Source organism: Rosa chinensis, chromosome 2 (assembly GCF_002994745.2).
Source record: "Rosa chinensis cultivar Old Blush chromosome 2, RchiOBHm-V2, whole genome shotgun sequence".
Lineage (NCBI taxonomy): Eukaryota > Viridiplantae > Streptophyta > Magnoliopsida > Rosales > Rosaceae > Rosa > Rosa chinensis.
In genome coordinates, this window is record NC_037089.1 from 32,155,944 (window position 1) to 32,172,677 (window position 16,734).

Here is a 16,734-nt window from a genome sequence, read left to right on the forward strand (position 1 = left end):
TTTATGCCCGGGGTACCGTCCCTGAAGCTAACCATCCCGGTGGGATGTGAACCCGACCAGTGGTCCGGTACCTGGGTCTGACCTACGGGGCCTCAGTTGACTGCTAAATCTAGTGAATTATCTAGCAGTATGTACAGTCTGCAAAAAAGGTCTAGCAATAGTTGCAATACCCATGTTTGAATCATCTCTGACCACTACACCAATTCCCAATGTTTATTTTGAGTTGACTACTACTTGGCAGGCACTTCTATTTTGTCATTGGCCTCTTCTTCTGACTATACACTTTGGGGTGATATTTTTGGTAATCCTCTAGATTCTTAACACACCACTCTAACATGTGCATAGGTAGGTGACTTGGATACACATTTACGCAAGCGTATGTATCATTGTCAAGATAGGAAAATATTATGCCCAAAGTTATCGTACCACGGGGATTAGTGGCTAACCCACAATCCTTGGGTAATCGGAAATAAAGACACTTAGCAAACAAAGAAAAAGAAAAAGAAAATAAATAAAAATGCTACTCTAAGGCACCAAGCCTTAGCTATGCTCGGCTTTGGTTCGCACCGAAGCCTAATCAAAGCTATGAGCCTAGTGATGACTATTTACAATGAAGTAGAATGTGTCACCGAAAATGTAATTTGCATTTCTAACAACTAAAGTGCAAGAATTAAATAGTAACTAACTACTAAATTAAATAAAGGAAAGAAAAGTAAGAAATGATATAAATATGGGATTGGTAGTTAGGGATGAATCCTAACCCTAATTCAATGCTCTAGATGCTAATTTGATTTACATGCAATTTACTAAAGATGGTAGAAGCCGTACCCAAGGCTTTTCAAGGCTCAAGGTTCAAAATTCTGTTTCATGGTATTCCTACTCCGGTTCAAGGGTTGTAGGAACTCACTTGACATGAATTAGAGCAGATTCAAGGGTCATTAATTCAAATCAAGGCCTAGAGATCAAGGAATTAGGCAACCAAGCTCACCATAATTGTGATCAAGCTAATCATGTAGTGAACCATGCTTGTACTTCCCGCGAATATTAAATCGGGGTTCTAGCTCTAAAATCTAAGGATGTTATCCCCTAAATTTTAATCTAGAAATATTAAAACACATACCCAAGAGTTGACAATTCATAAGCATACATTCTAATTAATTATCACAAAACACAAGCATCCAATAATTAACAAATTCCATATATAAATTAAATTAAGCATCTATTACATCAAATTTGAGCTAGGGCACACAACCCTAACCCCCAACAAAGAAATTACTCACTAACCATAATTAAATTAGGGTTAAATACTATTTACTCCCTGAACTTTCAGGGAAAAAACAGTTCAGTCTCTGCCTTTTCAATTTCACACGTTTACTCCCTCATCTCTCAATTTTGAATCAATAGGTCCATTCCGTAAAAAAAACTCTATTAAAATGTCTACTATACCCTCAGTTCATCTTTTTTCTTTTTCTTAATTTATTTTTTTTATCTTTTTTGTTTATCTCTTCTTCTTACACCTCTCTTCTCCTTCAACACCAAAATTTCTAAAGCGACCAAATCAATCAGAAACACAAAACCTCTCTCATATGCTCAATCAAAAAAAGGAAAAAAAACAAAACAAAACAAAAGAGAAAAAAATATTTTCAAAAAAATTTAATTAATTAATTAAAAGTTGAGGATAGAATAGACATTTTTGGTCGAAGAATAACAAATTGGACCTATTGGTTCAAAATTGAGAGCTGAGGGAGTAAACGTGTGAAATTGAAAAGGCAGGGACTGAACTGTTTTTTCCCTGAAAGTTCAGGGAGTAAACAGTATTTAACGCATTAAATTAACATCAACAAACATCAATAAAGAGGAAAAGGTGAAAAGAAGTGAGAAGTAACAAGAACAAGTCACAATTGCTATGAAGCAATTATGACAAGCTTTGATTTATAGCTCCACACTTTTATCCAATCTTTAAATCTTGATGATGATAAAATCCTTTGATACTTAGAAGATTTAGGTGAGTAATCCTCAAATACCCAAAAGAAAATTAATTAAGAGAATGGAAAACGGAAGGGGAGGAGAGAGAGCAGCAGCCCAGTCCTCCGCCTTTGAGAATGGTGGGTGCGGCGTCTCAGGAGAAGGAAGAGAGAATAGGGTCTGCTGGTGTGTGGTTTGTGTCGAGAGGATGAATAAGAGAGTTGGATAATTATTGGTGGCTGCTATTTCGTGAGCAAGAGGAAAAGATGGGATAAGGTAGGTGTGGTCTGGCACGTGTGGAATGAGTGAAGGAGGGGATGATTGGGACATGAGAGAAAGCATGAGACATTGTTCAGACGGGTTTCAAGAGTGAATGAAAATGGAATGCCACATGTCATAGGCTTATTGGATAAGCCATAAGCCAACTAATTACTCCACGTGCATGCATGCATGCTTATGATTTAATTAGGCGTGATTAAGTAATTAAGCTTAATTAAGCAATTAACAGCAATTTCGTCATTTTGTCGAAAACTCAAATCTTCACCATTTTAGCGTCATTCTCTCTAGTTTCCGCAGCTCTACTTATTTTCTACAAAATAAATAAAAATAGATTAATTAAATATTAATTGACATGAAGCTTGACTTATTTCTAGTATTTTATATATAATTACACGCATATAAATGCGTATAATCACACCCCCACACTTGAACTTTGCTTGTCCCCAAGCAAACTAAATGTAAATTAATAGCTAAAAATCTACACACTCAAACACATATGCTCAAACATAAAGAAAGTGCGGTATTAGTCTTTCCAACCATAACTCTCGGAGAACTAATTATGTATATGACCGTGAGGTTGACGAAGCACAACATGAGATTTTTGAATTTGTAAGATAATTAAAATGCACACGTGAGAAATGCTCAAGTATATACATGTGTTGACCATGTGTCAAATCAATCCACCATAATCAAATAGGCACATAGAAGACTCGATATAACCCACTAAACTCACATAGGTTCACTAAATATTACCGCTCAAGTGTTTAGGGGCTATATGTGTTTCACTCAAAAGCAATTTCACAACACGCGCCACCATATGCTTACTTTTCGATCTCATCTCCGCTAGGTTGCTCACAACATTCAAGATCAAGAGGCTTTTTATTTGGTTGTAATGGGGCTAAGGGCAAGTGGTTATAAGAAATGAAGGATAAGGAAATACAAAGTCCATAGAAGCTCGTGAAACAACTCTCTCTTGTAGAGATATATGACTTTTGTTTTCGAATGCTAACTCACTTACTCTAAACCCAATGTACAACGACACACTACACTATATACAATACTTGACTTTCTTTCTATTTTTGGATTTTCTTCTATTTGACTTTCTCTTTCTTTCTTTCTTTTTTTTTTTAAAAAATATTTTTTTTTGAAACTTTCATTTCTAAACAAAATCGCTCACCCCTACACTTATTGTTTTGTAACCTCTCACTTTTGACTTTTTTTTTTTTTTTAAAGCACCCAAACATAAAGTCATTCTCTCGAATCGCTTCACCAACTACCATGGAAGGGTAGGATAAAAGTGTATAGGCTAGGTAGGAATTTGTGGTGCTAATGAACAAAAAGGCTAAATATATAAATAGGCTCAAAGTGGCAATCTAATGGTAAATATCTTTGGGCACATGCTTCTTTGGCCATGGTGGTATATAGTCCTAATGCCTCAATCCTTTCTATCATGTCGCAAGCTAAAAGTAGGCTCGAGAGGTCTCAAGCAAGTTCTAGATACGCAATGTTATGAAATTGTACACACATGAAAGAATAAGTGAATGAACGATGCATACACTATAGACATAGGCACAAAAGCTCACAAATAAGGCATGCAAGTTAATTGAATAATCTATAAACAAACCTAACATAGGCTATGTGCACACATATAATCAAGCATAAATCACATATACACTCAATCACAAAACAAATTCAAAATCTTAGATCATGCTTAATCTATCCACAATCATAACAAATTAAGTGCATGTCTCGTCATTGGGGTTGGAAAAGGCATTAACTACTAAATTCTAATTACAAAAAGCTAATCTAAAAATGGATTTTTTATTTTTTATTTTTTAGGGCGCCCGATTCCTCACCCCCACACTTAAAACCAACATTGTCCTCAATATTGTCAAGTGAGCTCGAAAGCTAAATCCATGTTAGATTTAGGCATGAGAGTGAAGTCCGGGCGAAGACACAAGAATTAACTATGAAAATGAAAATCTAAATGCAGAGAAAAGATACGGAAAACCCCCTTTGTCGACACCTCCATTGCTCACAACCTTCGGAGAAGAAAATATGAGACACCAACCTCAAGGAACAAGGCCTTGACTTCCTTAACGTATGCTCCAAGCTAGCTCTAGGTGTTCATGAAAGATCGACTCCATTGAGAAATATATATAGTGTCCAAAGAGCAATGCTTCACAAATAGGACACCAAAGAATAAGGACAAGGTCCTCCATTAAGATCATAGGCTTTGGCACCTCCAACACAACTAAAACTTCCCATAGATTATCCTCCAAAGATGAAATGAAGTGCAAAGAAGTCCAACCACCCAAGTGAACAAAAACTAGTGAGTGCAGAAAACTTCCAGCAATGACCTTTATGTCTTCAAATGCCCATATCTCAAACTCAAAAAAATATAAGTAAGTAAGACTACTTGGAACAGAAAGTAGACTCAGAGAGCTTTCTATCTATATAAAGTGAGCCACCTATATCCAAATGAGATGAAAACCAAAGCTGGTCAAAATTGCTGATTTGTCATGAAGTCTTCTGCTGACCCTCAGTCACCAAAACATAAATATCTAAAGCTCCAGAGGTAAAAAAAGGGTGAAACAAACTGAAAATGAAACTAGACTCATCGAGATACCTTTGGTTAAAATTTCACTTTAAAATCATTTATGAGTAAAAACTCGTTGACCTCCAAACTCACTATTATGTTCTGCAGTTTCTGCTGTGCGCTGTTTCTGATCTCTGTCACTTGGAACATCAAATATGAAGTTAGCAAGGTTAAAATAAAAAAATGTTTCTTCTGTATACAGAGGGCATGTGAAGACACATCTCCAAAAAATTTTAGCTCCAAATTGCTTGGGATGTAGAAGGTGTAGCTTCCCAAAGTCACTCTACAGTAGTTGTCTCTGTTTTGACCTCCATTCATTGACTATTGAATAACTGAAGTTCTAGAGACTTATAATGGCTCAAATTTGGGTACAAGATATCAGACACATAGTATAATATCTCAAATTTCAGCTCAATCTAGCATATAAATTGAAAAATATAGTCACCCAAATTCAACTGAAATTTCTGAACAGAAATTGCCCACTGCTATATTCATGCTTCCTCCACATTTCCAACTCCGAACACCTCCCATCCTCTCAAAAACAACCAAAAAGCTTTATTCACCACAAAAAGAAACTACTAAAGGAAGAAATTTCTACCGATGATATGCTAGGGTTGCTTCCCTAGCGAGCGCTTTGTTTAAGGACTTCATTGCCGGTCCATAGATTGTAATTTTTTGTCAAGGTGGATACTTCTCAAGTGCAACCACCCTATTGTTTGGGCTAAGGGACTCCTTGACATGTCGTAGAGGCAAGACCAAGAGCTACATAAGAATACTCCAATGGGTGACCAAAAATGTAGCTTCTTAATCTTCCTCCTCTTCTCAATTTTCTTCTAGAAGCCAACCTTGCATTCTCCTTCTCAAGTGGTGTAGAAATAATGCTCTTAGAAATAATAGGTGGTAGAAACTCTTGAGAGTGATGGGAAAGGTTGAGTGCAAGTGCTCCACTTCCTTTCCAATCCATCACCTCATTGTAGAAACATTGGTCACTAAACGGTGGATTGAGAGGTAAAAGTACCTTAAGCTCAGTCTTCTCATTAAGTACATAAGTGCTCAACGTTCTATTCTCCATCTTGAGAAGCTCATGATGGATCTCCATGGATGTGGGAGGAGAGAAAGTCCTTGGCTCTTCAATTTTTTCATCATCACAAAGTATTGAAGGACTTTCTTCCTCCTTGGGAATATCGGCCTCAACAATTAAGGGATCATGGTGTAGCTCTTCAAGATCCGCCTCCTACTCACTAAACAAGCTATTCACTTCTTCGGAATCAACTTCATATTTCTCTTTTTCATTGTGAAGATTAGATTTTCAGTATTGCACCGGTTCCTCCAAAGTGTAGTCTCTCAACCCACTTGCTTCAAAATTTCCATAACCAAGCACACTTTGTTGTACATGAGGACATGGAGGAGGCCAAGCACACTTTCTTGTACACTTTTTTGAAGAGGTAACTCTTGTTCCGGATGCTCAAAATATATTCCTTCTCTTGAATTAGGCTCCACTTGATCAAAGAAAGAGTAGTATAAATTTGAAAAAGTTACTGTTGGGGTTAAATTTTTCTCACTCTCTCTCTCTCTCTCCGCACGATTTTCTCTCTCTTCTTCCCCGGTTCTCTCCTTCCTCTGCAGCTCCGGCTAGCCTCCGTTTCCGGCCACCTGGGGATGAACCGCGACCACCCCTAGCTTCGTCTCCTCCTTCCGGACTCACTAGTGGTGGTGGGTCGCCGTGAATCGACCGGAAAATGCAGTTTCGACGCCGAGAAGCTTACGGTTACTGTAGCAGTTTGGGAGTTTTGTCGATTTCTGGCGATTCCGGCCGTCTCCGGACACCAAACCGGCGTCGAAGGTTCGGTTTTTGACATAGATAATTTCCCCTAAGGTGTTTCATTTCAATTTGTAGTGTAGAGGTCGAATTAACGATTTGCAATTTCTAGGGTTCTTAGAGTTTTCTGGAAATTTTTCACCGGCCAAATTGGAGCTCTTCCAGGTAAAATTGGAACTTGTTGTAGTTGAGAAAGAGGTTGGGTTTGTTGAGTAGATGGTGCTGCCAAATTTTGGTGGCCATTGGTGGTGGTTGCCGCCGGCGCGTGGGGCCCACGCGCCGCCACTGTTGGTGGCGCGTGGAGGCATATATGGCAGTGTTTTAATTTCAGTTTTTAGCCCATTAAATTGTATATTGTGGTAGAGCTTGTATGTGAAGTTTGGTGAATTTTGGAGGAGTTTGGAATTGTTTGTGAATTTCCGAAGTTTGGAGTTTTGTGATGGAATTGTGGGAAATCCGGCCGTCGGATTTCCCTCGTTTTCATTGTGGAATATGTAAATTGAGGAAGTAGTGTTGTGGAAGAGATTTGGGTGGAATTTGAGAAGTAATGGAGATAGGGATTTTCGGGTTTCGTTTAGGTTCATATTTATTTTATCGGATTGCCGTTTACGGAAATATAATTGTGTATAGGGCAATGTTGCGAGCTATGGCTAGATGAAGGAACTCGTTTGCGTGGTCGCCCAATAGTACTGTGAGTGGACTTTTGTTTTTAAGCAAATGATGCATGCATTTATTTATTTGAATATGCTCTATTTATTTATCAATTTACTTTTTCGAACATATGGTTATTTTCGGAAAAGGGATTTGGTTATATAATTATTTGAAGATTTTATGGCGTGCGGGGTCACGTCATTGAAATGCTTATTTCTCTCCTATTTATTTTATTAATGAGATTTTTGAAATGGGATTTCGATGGAATATTAGTTCATTATTGAACTTCCTTGCTAAATCATTATTGACCCGAGAATATTTTTGGCGTGTGGGACACGCCGTTGAGTTATCGTTTTACTTCTTATATATATTTATCGACTTTCGGTTTTGGCATTGGGAATGCCTTAATGATGATTTCGAGATTTTCTGGAATATTATCGGAAATGGGATTTCCTAAAGAAATTATAATGATTTATTAATTCTCGCCCATTTGTTGATGATTTCGAGACTATTTTGGCGTGCGGGGTCACGTCGTTGAATACATGGATTTTATCTTGAGAGATTTTGGAGAAGCCTTATGGATTTACGGATTTACTGGTTTTCGATGGTTTCTCCTCACCATACGCGGGTCATGTGATTAGGTCTCCTCCTCACCGACTTTGTGTTGGTGAGTGGCAGTTGAGGTAGCTTATTCTCCTCCTCACTTACTTTGTGTTGGTGAGTGGCAGTAGAGGTGATTTATTCTCCTCCTCACGTGGGTGGTAGTCGAGGTAATGTTCTCCTCCTCACACAATCTATGTGTGAGTGGAAGTCGAGGTTATTAGTTCTCCTCCTCGCACAATCTATGTGTGAGTGGCAGTCGAGGGTAGGTAGAGCCTGGGAGGCTCCATTGCCCGTATGGTGATATCTCTTCCCCATGTCCTATCATTACTTGACTAGCGGGGCCTAGTCCGATTTCCGACTTCCGTTTAACCAGCGGGGCTGGTCTTATTCTGTTGAGTATCAGAATTTCGATCTTTCCTTTCAGTCGGTTTTTCTTGAGCGGAGCTTCTCGTGGTTCGTTTTCTTAATTATTGCATGCATCTGGAGATTTTTATTGAATTAAATGTGGGAAAGTATAAAATCCCTTTTGTTTAAAAATTGTTTATTTTTGTCCACTCACGCTAACGTATTTTCAATACTTTCCCCTGGGCCCTTCGGTTTCAAATGCCCAGTTGCAGGCAAATTGGTTTAGGTCGGGCGTACACAGAGTTGAGGCATAGTCAATAGCATGGCTTCCGCATCTGCCCTTGAATTAGGTTTTCCTTATATACCTTTCTATTAGAATTGCTCTGATTACCGATGAAATTTATGTTATTCAAGTTGAGATTTGTATTTTGTGAATTGGAGGATGATGTTGATTTGGGGAGCAGGGTGGCTCCAGGAGCATAAGGATGAATTGATTTAGAAGTGTATATGCTTTCTACAGGTTTTGGGTAGCCCATTTTGGGGGAAGTTCCGCCAAATTTTTGGTAGAATTTCTTCTAAGGTGGGTCCCGCAGGGCCACTTCGGATTTCATGGGTGAAATCCGGGGCGGGTCCTGTCACAAGGAATATGAGTTAAAGAGAAAGTAATCTAAAGAGTTAGATGTGTGAGACCTTTACTCTTTTTCAGTATTATCCTAAAAGGTTCCTAGTCATAGGATTATCATTTGGACATTGATAATCTGGAAAGACTAGCACATACTATGTATGCTCAACATGGAGGATGATATGTTTCTTGTCAATATGGAGGATGATATGTTTCTTGTCATTCGTGTGGAGACACTAATACAAGTATGTGGGTGCTCTTATCTTAAAGAGTACACTGAACACGATTGTTAGAGTTCTTGTATGGAGTTTTACTTACATATCAAACTTGAACTCTAAATTGCAATAATACAAATTAGTCCTTTGACCTGAGACACCATAGTTGTCTTATGAGTGAGCGGATTAACTCTTGATGATGCAATAATATTATGTCCCTCAATGGATATTATTGATGCATTCATTGGTGTAATCAATTCGGTCATAGAGACATGTGAGTGTACAATAAGGAATCTCTAACCTTAAGTAAAAAAGGTGTATGTTCAAAGATGTGATTCAAAAGTCTTTGGCCAAAGCAATGAATGAGATTAAAAAGGAGTTTCTAATCACATTCTAAGAATCACATAAAAATGGAAATCACATTAGGGGGTTGACATATCAATTCCATACCCCAATGATGTGATTTAGAACATCGTGTTAGAGAATGACCGTATTGTATTGTAATTCCAATTGAATAGGTTATTCTACATTAACTAGGGTAGTCATGATATGTTGTAAGACGTCACTCTTGACTTGTGAAGTTCCCGAGGATTGATAAACATTTATGATCCAAATAACAAGGGAGAATCAAAATGGAGTTTTGATTTGTAAACGAAATAGAATGGTTCTATAAACTTCACTGCCTTGTTAATTAGAACCTAAGAGATTGCACACCATATAAGTGGATTCTTGAGATTGAATATAAAGAAGATTAAACAAGAGTTGGTTATGACTAAATAATTAATTGGATTTATTATTTGGACATAATTCGGTTTTTCGGGTAAAACCGAACCTATTGGGCCTAAACGATTGTCGGGTTTTGGTGTAGACTTGGGGTTCACTAAGTGAGATTTGAATGAAAGCCGAAGACACATTTTTAGTGCCCAATAGCATGTATAGACCATCCAACATGTTGGCTTTGTGAAAGTCAATATTTCACTTTAATAGTTGGAGTTATTTCCTATTATAAAAGGTGAAAGCATGGACAAAGAGAGATGGTAAGTAAGTGAGAAGAGTGTGTCTTCACACAATCATCTTTTAGTTGAAAAGAGAGAGTTCTCCCTTTGTCTAATTGCACAAGTTGGTGTTATAACAAGGAAGGAAGAACACTTGCATACTTCTTCCTTTCCTTTCATCTTTCTTCATCTCTCGATTCGCTTGGTGAAGATCCTTAGAGGCCACATCCTTTTGTGCCTCTAGTTGTAACATCAAGGAGGAGTCAACAAGCACAAGAAGAAGTTCTTGATCCAAGGTGCTTCAAGGTGGAGAAGACACACACAAGGAGAGATCAAGGAGAGGAACTCTAGTGGTTCACTTGGATCGGATTGAGATCATGCTCCAGGGTGAGTAGAACATAAACTCCCTCTTTGTTCTTCCTTACTAAGCATGCTATGTTTATATACATATCATAATAAGCCAAGAGCATGGATTAAAGGAATGGGTTTTTATGTTTAGTTAGTAGTTTAATGGTAAAACTAATTCCTCACTAATTAAAATTTTTTGAAATCCATCCATTCCTTCAAGGAACTGCCAAATTTTTGCTGCCTAGTGGCACAACATTTAAAGTCATAGACGCTCTTTATGCACCAAGAGCTAATCAAACCTTGTTAAGTTTCAAAGATATTTGTGCCAACGGTTATCATGTAGAAACACACTGTGAGAATGGAACTGAGTACTTTTATATTACTTCTAATGAATGTGGAAGGAAACGCATTTTAGAGAAACTAAAGAGTCAATCTAGTGGATTGTACCTCACTACTATTCGGATAATTGAATCCTATGTTGTCACCAACAATGAAATGTGGGACACAGACTCATACAGGCTTTGGCATGACCGCCTAGGGCACCCCGGTCATGACATGATGATCCGTATTTTAAGAACTCATACTGACATCCCTTATTTGGAATGAAAAATAAAATGGGACAAAAATCCGCCACATTGCAAGGTGTCAGTCCTAGTATTGCTCAAATGCAGCCATTGCCTTCTGAAGTACCTAAAGCACTACCTCCATCCCATTATGCCTCATAGACTATTTCAAAGGCACATCACTCGTTTTGCAAAGCCTGCTTGTGGCGACCGAAATGGGTATACCACAGCGCCGTAATATTAAGCCAATAGGAGCTCAATACGTCATAGACGAACCATAGACCTACCAACTTAATACTACAAGGCCTTTTGAAAATGCAAATTTTAGAAAATAGGAGACCAAGAAAACTTTTAAGAAAGGACTTTACATCAACAACCCAACTTCAAAATAAAGTGGGCAAGTGCACTGTGACGCCTTAGTGCTTACATTATAACCGAAATGAAAGGAGTTCAACAACAACAATAAAACAAAGGGTGAGGCTCGCTCCCAGGTAGACAGACCTCACAGAGTTCAACATTGAAAGAAAAGCGAGTAAATTAATGGAGTACCAAAGGGAAGAACTTCAAGTGACAGGGACAACAACACACGGGCTCAGCCAACGACCCACTTCTAATCCAAATCATCCTGAATGACCTCGTTGTAACTTGAAATGTAGGGGTGAGCATTTCGTCCTCGCTAGCCCAATAGGGGTCGACCCAACCTTAGTTAGGTTTGAAAACTAATAGGTAAAACATAGCTACTAGAATATAGATTGCGCGCATTTGTAAAATCGAGTAAAACAAATGCAACCAAAAACAATCATCATTGTTGTTTTTTGGGAAATCATATGCAGCATGCTTCACACAACTTGGAGGTCCGAGATACTTACCTGCTGGCTAAACTAAAACAAATTAGTGATCGATCCGGTTCGTCATCCTTCGAGAACCGGCCAACTACTCTGTATTCCTTGTAACTACAAGTAGCGAAAGTGTCCATTTCCTGGCCCTGAGTCTCCTATGACAGGTTCACTGTCAGTACTCACCCTTCCTCAACAAACATATGAGCACAGCCCCCTCCGGAGGTTCACAGTTATCGACATCGTGGGATTCCTAGGAATCAACGCGTCTAGGTTCCATTCACTTTTAGGCCACAAGTACAAACATACAAAGGGTACAGTATCTCAACATGCAAGTCTAGCCTCGGTTTTCTCAATCAACAATTATCAGTTATGAAAACACATGTATCACGAAACATCGACTAATGAACAACCAAAAACATACTTGCAGGCAACGTAATATTATACTAGAGCATTCCATGTATATCGAAAATCCTCTGACAAGGAAGGGACAACTCACCCTACCTGGAAATGCTGGCGTATTCCACACTCTAGTGCTTTCCACTTAAGCTTCCTTAACAATCGTGTTTCTTGAACCATTACATAGTTTGTAAGTAATTATCCAGGTGAACATCATGATCAACTTTAAGTAATCGCGCACCCTAAATCCTTTTTATTTCAATGAGGCCATTTATTATTTCTTTCAACTTTTACCAATTTGGGGAAACTAACTTCTTTCTTAAAAAGGAAAAACGTCCTTATCACTCTGCTAAACTATCGCCAATCCGAGCGACCAAAGTCGAGTCTATCCTCTCGTTTTACGAGGTCGGTCAACCTTGGTCAACTCTCAGAGTTGACTTTTGACCTTTAACTTTGACTTCTGACTTTTGACCAAGTATTCCTTTATTTACCATTATTTCTTATTTATTAAAAATAAATAAGTGAATAATTATAAATAAAGTTTTACTTTTCATCCATTTGCTCCTCCTTTTTCACCTTTTTACTTTTACCGTGATTTTCACCTCCACACTTTCACTTTTACCATTTTACCTCCTTTGTACCGAATTTACCATTACTTTCACCTTCTTCACTTTTTACTATTTTACCACGGTAAAACTCATTTAACTGAACTTTTACTCTTTTTCTTTATTTTCTTTTTCTTCCAAAAATAAAGACTTTCTTTCTTCTTCCTTTTCTTTTTCTTTTGGCCAAAATACACAACAACAATCACCAAAACCTTCAACACAATTTACCAGCACTTTGAAAACTAGGTTAATAAAATTCTACTAATTAAACGCTCCTCAAAAATCTAATTTTCACAATTTTTCCAACAACAACAATAGCTCACAAAATCAAAATCAACCAAATAAATTCCAAAAATTCTAAGGTTTGTCCAAAACCCATTCCTTACCCTTCTTCTTCAAAACCCACGGCCTATTCCTCCTCCTTGGCCTTCTTCACCTACAAATCCGTGTAACATCAATATCACAACCAATAAGCTCGAAACAAGGTTGCATGGATAGATCCTTACCACAAATCCTTGTCAAACCCGTAGCCTAGCCTCTTGATTTAGGGAAAATCAGGTTCATGCATCAAAATTAAAAACTCAGATTTGGGAAGAAATAGGTATAGATCGGATGAATAGAGGCTAGATTAGGAGGAAGATTACCTTGATTTGAACTTGGAATGAAGAAATCACAAAAACCCTCCAAAATTAGCTTCGGGTTCTAGAGTTTTTGGAGGGTTAAATGGCTAAATTTCATGATTTTGGTTGGAGAAATGAGAAGAGGGAATGAAGAGAGAAAATCTGGAAATTTTGGCTTGGATAGGAGTTCCCGCGATGGCGGCGGCGCGGCGGCAACCAATGGCTTCTGGAGAGAGGGAGAATCGGATGAGAGAGAGGGAGAGCTGAAGAGAGAGAGTGAGATGTGAGAAAATGAGGGTAGAGGCTAGGGTTTGAGGGGGATGTGTTGCTTAAATACCTCTACCCTTTAATGAGTGCGAAAAGTCCAATCTGCCCCTCCTGTTGTGCCAAGTGGGCTTGGGCTGCTCTATTTTTATTTTCTCTTAATTTTCTTCAAGCCCACTCCGAAAATATATCTTCAAACATCCTTATTTCTCCGACACTTCACCGAATCTTTTCGGGAAAATTTTATGGGCTTGTCCTAAGCCTCGATACTTTAAAAATAGTTTCCTAGACCCAAATTCGATTTTCTCTAAATTCTTAATCCTTTCAAATGGCCTCAAAGTCTTAACCTAAGCGCGAATACTTTTGTACCTTACGAATACGTAGTTACATACATTATGCGACAAATTAAAATAAACAAGTAAATGTATGGGGGTCTACACTGCTCTTTAGCAAAAACAGGATCGAGACCTTCCTATGCTAAAGACACAAAACAAAACATTCCATTCTTACAAAGGATACAAGGAGATATATGTGGACCTATCCATCCAAAATGCGGACCATTCAAGTACTTTATGGTTCTGGTGGATTCTTCAACACGCTAGTCACATGTCGTTTTATTGTCCACAAGAAATGCAGCATTTGCAAAACTTCTAGCACAAATTATGCGCTTAAGGGCTCACCACCTTGATCACCCTATCAAGTCTATAAGGCTTGATAACAGTGGAGAGTTTATATCAAAAGCATTTGATGATTATTGGATGTCTATTGGGATCGATTAGAGCATCGTGTAACCCATGTGCATACACAAAATGGTCTCACAAAAGCCACCATCAAAAGGCTACAGATGGTGGCTAAGGCATTGGTTATGCGCACTAACCTGCCTATATCTGCATAGGGTTATGCAATATTGCATGCAGCTTTACTTAATCGTTTTAGACCCACTGCTAGTCAATCATTTTTTGCGTACCAGTTGATAACTGGATATGAGACTGACATTTCACACTTACGAATATTTGGTTGCGTAGTATATGTGCCTATTGCGCCCCCACAACGCACCAAAATGGGTTCTCAGAGACGATTAAGTATTTATGTTGGATACGAATCCCTAACAATTATCTACTAAATTTGTGGATTGTCACTTTGATGAGACAGTCTTCCCGTCATTAGGGAGAGATAGGAAAAAGGATTTTCCAAGAAAACGATAGGAATTGTTGTGGTTTGTCCCCACTCTATCTCATTTTGATCCCCCCACTTCATAATGTGAAAGTGAAGTGAAAAGAATAATCGATCTTCAAAACGTAGTAGATTCGATGCCTGATGAGTTTACTGATATAGCAAAAGTGACGAGATCACATATATCAGCTGCAAATGTGCCTGCAAGTTTAGAAGTCCCCAATGGGGCACGGTGCCGCAAGTAGAGGCACTACAACCACACTTAGTGGAGGTGTGGTTGAGGCCATGGCTACCCAAAGGAAGAGGGGGAGGCCACTTGGTCCAATTGACACTCACCCAAGGAAGAAGAGGGTGAGTAAAGCACAAATTGATCCATTAATCATCAATGTAGAGAATCCCTCTCATGAGATTGTCTCTGATTATAGTTATGTCCATGAATCAATACTGGAGGACGCTCAGATGTTTGAAATGATTCCAGAGAACAAAGAAATGTCAATGGATTAGGAGAGTGTGTATGAGTTGATAGAAAGATCTTCCATACACATTGATGATGTATTTGCTTACACTGTACGTTGCTTAAGAAATTATAGAGCATGATGATATCTAACCACGCTCTGCTGCAGAATGTCAACAGAGAGCAGATTGGCCTAAATGGAAAGAAGCAATCCAGGTAGAGCTAGATTCTCTGGCAAAGCAATAGGTATTTGGTCTGGTAGTGCCAACCCCACCAAATGTAAAGCCTGGAGGACATAAATGGGTCTTTGTCAGAAAGCGTAATGAGAAGAATGAAGTCTTAAGGTACAAGGCTTGCCTTATGGCTCAAGGTTTCTCACAACGCCTTAGAATTGACTACGAGAAGACATACTCTCCCGTAATGGACATTATAACGTTTCACTACTTAGTTAGCTTGGTAGTTTCCGAATGACTGGAAATGCAGCTTATGGATGTGGTTACTGCATATCTATATGGGGATCTAGATTAAGATATGTATATATATATATATATATATATATATATGAAAGTGTTTGATGGCCTTACATTACCCATGTCAAGTGACTCTAAACCATGGAGTGCGTTTGCAATTAAATTGAAACGCTCACTTTATGGATTGAAACAATCCGAGCGGATGTTGTATACTCGTCTAAGTGACCACTTGATTGGGAAGGGATACAAGAACGATGAATTGTGCCCCTGCGTATTCATAAAGAAAACAAGTTCCAGATTTTCAATTATAGTTGTATATGTCGATGATATGAACATAATAGGTACTCTTGATGAAATAAGAGATACCGCGAGCTACTTGAAATCTGAATTTGAGATGAAGGATCTTGGGAAAACTCGATTCTGTCTAGGTCTTGGGCTAGAACACCGAGTTTGTAGAATACTCATCCACCAGTCTGCGTATGTCTAAAAGATACTCAGGCGATTTAACATAGACAAAGCGTATCCTGCTAACACTCCCATGATCGGTTGAAGTTTGGATGCAATGAAAGATCCATTTCATCCAAAAGAAGATGATGAAGTGGTGTTGGGAGCTGAAATTCCCTATTTAAGTGTAATAGGCGCATTATTGTACTTAGCCCAACGTACTTGATCAGACATTGCATTCTCAGTGAACTTGTTAGTTAGATTTAGCTCAGTGCCAACGCAGTATCACTGGAATGGTATCAAGAACATTTTCCGATACCTAAAATGAACCATTGACTTGAGACTGTTCTTTCCCTACAGAGAGACAAGAGGGACTGCAGATGGAACTGCAATCCCTAAATGAAATGTTGATGGGGAAAGCGCCACTCACTACACTGAAAAGCCAAATGACGTTTTGGTTGGTTT